Raw genomic sequence first — 5,606 nt, 5'->3', positions numbered from 1 at the left:
TTTGCCTCCAAGTTTAACCCAACCAGGCAGAGTTCTGTCGAAGATGTTCACATTCACTCCCCCCCCCCCCCCTCATTCCTGTTTCATATTTGCTTTTTAATGGGCGTCGCAAAAAGGCTAGTCCGGCAGCGGTGGTGCATCGACTTGCATCAATCGTTGGCTTTTCATTGAACCATGACAGACTGTCTTTGGTTCTCAAAATTTCTGGGAAAGTAAAGCCGTCAGAAAGACGCGCGAAAACGTGTTTGTGACTTTGCGCGAATAAACTGCCCATGTTTGGGCTCAAATGCAATTCCGAACAATAAAGTTCCTTGTTTATGGTCGGTGACCAGTTTCGATAAGCTCACCTGCTGCCCTTGGCAATTTTTACGCTCCGGTAACACGCCTGCAGAAGTAACAAAGCATGTTAGCCAGCAGTCTTCTAAACCTTGCAGCAAGAAAAGAGGCGTGTTAATAGCTACATTGCATATTTTCGGAGAAAAACAAAAATATCTAAGCTGCAAGCTGAAAAATGATCAAGGTCCGAAATCTTTATTAGTGCCGCTTCGCTGGATCCGAACGGCAGATATCGAAGCATTTCGGATGGAGAGCACCGCAACGCAGCTTAGCTAACGCAATAAACAATTCATCGGGTAAAATTCTTTTTTGAAATAGCGATAACTCGGCGAGCGTGATGCACTATTACAACTCTATGTTATCTGATATTCAGCGGTACCGGCACACTCACACTTTCGATACTTCACATAACCTAAATAATACTGTTTCTGTAAATAGGCTCCCCGCACAGGCTCAAGTGGGACTCGCTTCTCAATTAATAAACAGACGAGCACAAGCAAAGGAAGCACGGGAGAAGATACACGTACGATTACAAATTTGTATGCAGAATTTAATTCAGCCTTAGCAAGTATATTATATACAGACAGATGCAAAATACATTGTACAGAAATACAAGCATATAAACACAAATATGTTGACCCCTTCCTTCCCTCATGCAGGCGCTCATGCGTAGGTGCAGTAGCGGTGGGACCATTTTTTCCTAGTTTGAAGTTGGGACCATTTGTTCCGGGACAAATAGTTCCGGGACCAATAGTTCCGGGACCATCTGTTCCGGACCAATAGTTCCGGGACCGATAGTTCCGGACCATTTGTCCCGGACCATTTGTTCCGGGACCGATAGTTTCGGGACCAATAGTTCCGGGACCAATAGTTGCGGACCAATAGTTCCGGAACCATTTGTTCCGGAACCATTTTTTCCGCGACCGGGCGAAACATATATACACTCAGTTGCGTAAAAATACTCGCCATGAGGGCTCGTTTGTGTCAGTAGGCCGTACTCTTCCGGAGCAGACAACAAACAAACGTAGTTATTGGCTGCGGGACACGTGATTTGGCGCGGCTCGTGCGGGCGGTACGTGGCACCCTTTTCTTTTGCTTTTGTTGACGCCTATTTTTAGCACGGATTTATTGAACGATCGATAGATGGGGAGGGGGGGGGGGGGTATTTTGTTTGCATTACAACCAACGCTGTGTGTATTTTTAATTTGCAGAACTCTACTAACCTTTGTTATGTGCTCATGTTTTGCCTCAAACGTACCCGAGGTTTCCTTTGCACCCAATGATGTTTACAGGTCCGTTGATATATTGAGTGTTTTAATGTGCGTGTTGGCGTGACAGGCTGGCAACTTCTCCCAACTACTAGCGCCTATGATTGTCGCGGTTATCCAATAGTTCGAGAAGTTGGTAGCCTCTAGTATATCTCTCTTTCGTAACCACTGTTGTGGCAGCAGGGTTGTATTTTAAGCGGCAGTGAACTTAAAAAAAAAACTAAAAAAGAACTCACTAGGAAGTCCGCAAAAAAAAAAAAAAGCAGCGTAAAAAAAACCCTGCGGCGTTGGAGCTATGTTTCGCATACAAACGCGACCAAAAACATAGTCGCGGGGCGACGGCTGCGAGGCAAACAGTGATGGTGGGGGAGTGAAAAAGGATAACCAGCAGAGAGCTGGTTGCGAACTGTGTATACCGGGATTGTTCATAAAAAAAAAAAAATCAAGAGCGCGTCGCGTAGGAGGGCGCTGCAACATTTATTTACCTCCACCGAGACGGGTCGAGGGTCGAGTGTCTCTTGGACGTTGCCGGCCTTTTCCAAGTTCTCATCGTGAGCTGTCTCCGAGGGTTCCCTCGCGGGCAGATGCGTGCAGGCCAACGTGTGCAGGCTTCCCCGCTGCCCCCTCGTTTCCGAGCGTGCTGCTGCCCTGTGTTTCTGGCCGGCGGTCAGCCACCTCGGCTGCCGCTCCTCCTGGCGTTCGTTACGGTCCTCCTAATTGGAGGCACGCGCGCGGGGGTGGCTGCGGCCCCTCTCTGTGCGCCGAGCCGACGCCGCTCCCCTTTCTTTCTCGGAGAACCTTAATCTGCTTCCGCTCGCCGCGTGTGTGTTCTTCGCTGGCGTACAAGCTCTTTGTATGGAAGCCATGTGTTTACGCGGTGTCTTGTGTTTGCGCTGTGCGCTGGGCATGTGGTTTGTCGCGTTTCCCCGGAGCCGAGTGCCTGAGGATTCCAGAGTAATGCGGTATACCGAACTACGGCCAGAACATATATACCTCTGCTGGCGTAATGACTTGATGTCGCGTAAATCGGCGCCGGGTTAAGTTGCGACTCCATTATCGCGTCCCTCAATTAATAGCTTTTCGATATCTTTGGAGCGGTATTTGAACAAATCTGTTGCATAGGGCGAGCAAACGAAGTAAAGGAGAGTGCACGTGAAGAAAAAAAGTGCAGCTCCAGGCAGCACGCACTACACAATCGGCGTCTGGCCCGAGTCAACAAAAGCACCGTCTGGACAGCGACTGGACTGCGGCAGTCATCTTCTTTCTGTTACTCGATGCGGAGCTAATCGCGGCAGTGTAAACACCGAAGGAAAATCACCAAAGAACGCGGGACTATAAAACGAAAAACAAGAACGGGAACACAATCACACCGGCACAACAAACAACCTGCGCGAACGTCGCAGAGAGCAACGCCCCGCTCTGACTAATAGCTGCTAGGTGCAACATTATTTTCTCGTTTTTTGTCGCTACTTTCCTTCGTGTAAAACAAAAAGAAACAAATTAATTTATAACTAACATTTAATATCAGCTACAGTCATCGCAGTCCCGTCCACTTTTGCGAAATTTTCGGACGCCTGCTGACGAGCTCACTCACTCGGCGGGATCGGCCCGGGTGAAGTGAGTGCTGAGAAAACACTGGCAGCGGAGGGCGTCCTTTGGCGGGTGCCATTCACTCTTGCCGTCCGAGTGACATCTTAAAGGGGCAGACAACCGATTTTTGTCGCGTATATGTTCTCTAGCTCATATGAAAGCCAGCGTTTTACATAGCCCGGTAACCACAAGCAATTTTTAAACAAACTGGCGGAAATAATTTTACTTTGGCAGCAAACTTCCTGAAATCGGAAGGGTGGCGGTTCGTAGTGTCGAAACTTGACACTACAATATGTGTCCCTGTCACGTGACCTGCAAACCTAGCAGCTACTGTAACTGCTAAAACGTTCATTTACGTATAGAAAACCTTTTAACACAAGTATTTGTACAAGCTTAAATAGTATATGTATTTCTAAATATTACTTTGAAAATTCTAAAGACACGCCGCCCGCCGCCGCTGGGTTGTTCTCAGTGTGGCTAACTGAGCCACCATGCCCAGAATCAACGGCAGCGTTCAACAAACAGACCCAGCGAAGGAGCTGTGATGATTCTGTCTGGGTCAGGGGCGTTTGTTCTGCCAAAATATTTGATTTCAGTCTCCAAATACGCCAACGGCAGCTTAAAAAAAAAAAAAAAAGAACGTCGCGCCCGGGGAGAATCGAACTTCCCGCCTCCACAACGTGAAGACAGATTCTACCTATCGTTTATCCCAACAGATGGCGCATTCGTGCAAAATAGACCCTTGCATTAAAAAAACACAAAGAGGAACAGGAAAGCCTGCGATTCAAACTTTTTTAGCTGAGAACAAGTTTTTAAATATGGTTTTTCATTTCTCCTACAGACAAAAGTATGTTGCCGAGCTACTCTATGTCATGGTTGCCAGCATTAGTTTTGGGAGGGACACATACGGCTCGTAGATCTAAAAATTTCGATTTAAAAAGTTCTAGGGCGTTATCAGCAAAACCGTTTCTCGTCAAGGTGCTTTAAGTGATGCCCTTTCATTTGGGATAGAGAATATATACTCGACAAAAATCGGTTGTCTGTCCCTTTAAGCGAGCACACTCGGCATAAAGGCACTTAAATGTGCACGTTTGGCAGGGGTATTACTTTCTTACCAAGAACCTTGGAAGAAAACGTAGATCATCCCAACGAGTCGTGGAAAGAATAGTAGGTGTAACACTTATTGTTAGGCGACGAGCGTCATGGATTAGGGAATAAACTCGTGTGAGAGTGGGTGCGATGAGGGAAGAGTGTGGTTGCGGATTACGCCGCATAGGACGTGTTAGTGTAAGAGGCTCCCGACCTGCCGTTAGTGGTGGCGGGGGTTGGGATATGCAGGCGATCCCGGATATGTCGAACCAAGATATATCGAATGATTGCATATATTGAACAGTCCAAACGTCCCCTTGGAAGTCCTATGCAAAAGAAAATATTTGATATATCGAATTATCGATATATCGAACTATTGTGCGATCCCCTCGGAGGTCGACATTTCCGGGATCGACTGTATGTCGTAATCATCATCCGTGAAGTGGGAGTCGACTGCGTGCGTTGCCATTCCGTCCAGTCGGGCGGTGAGTCGTCAACCCTTGTGCATATCGTTAATCATTTAAAAGGGCAAGACGTGAAAAGAATGAAAGATCATCGTGCATTGCTTCTTCCCGGTGTCCGGCATTTATTTTTTCGAGGCGGAAGTCCAGCGGAGCGCAACTCCAAAGTGCGCGGCTGAGGCTCTCGATCAGCACGTCCTCCTCCATCCTCGCCGTGCTTTTGCTCTCGCGCACCACAGGCGAACGCGTGGACGGCCCATCCGTCTCTGGGTTTTCGCGTGCCGGAGATAGCAACGCCCGCGGCAACCGAAACAAGCCAGGGCCCGGCGGTCTGGAATTGGGATTCGCTGCTATTTCCCATCAACGCCGTGGGGGCGATGTAGTGGTTCGCCCAGGTCTTTCGTTTTACGACCCGTGCGGCAGGGCAGAATGCAAGTCCGAACTGCGAACGCAGGCCGTCTTGTGCACGGTGCTACAGAAGGAGTGAACCAATCGGGAAGAGAGGTATTTTGAGATGAGGCATGGTGGCCGAGTTGGGTTGTGGTTCCTAAACGAGATGTTAGCGCAACAAGGGACACTGAACTAACGGCGCCGCGCATATCTCGTCCTTCTCTCTGTAGCCTTGTCTTTGTGGCTGTGTTTTTATTTTGAGCTGTTTAAAGCGCAGGACGCACGAAAGCTGGTTTCCGCCAGAAGAGATTATATACGAACGTGAACGTTGATACTCCCACACAGGAAGCTGTAGCGTGTCCCGTGTTCCGCGCTGAAGGTCGAATTGTGCTGCAAACCAACGGGATAGCGATGCTCGGAGCTGTGGGTCGATCGTTGAAAAGGGGGGGGGGGGGGGGGGGGGGGGGGGCAC

This window comes from Haemaphysalis longicornis, unplaced genomic scaffold (assembly GCF_048455015.1).
Source record: "Haemaphysalis longicornis isolate Haplotype H1 unplaced genomic scaffold, Haemaphysalis longicornis Haplotype H1 scaffold_1, whole genome shotgun sequence".
Classification (NCBI taxonomy): domain Eukaryota; kingdom Metazoa; phylum Arthropoda; class Arachnida; order Ixodida; family Ixodidae; genus Haemaphysalis; species Haemaphysalis longicornis.
Note: the sequence above shows the minus strand (reverse complement) of the source record.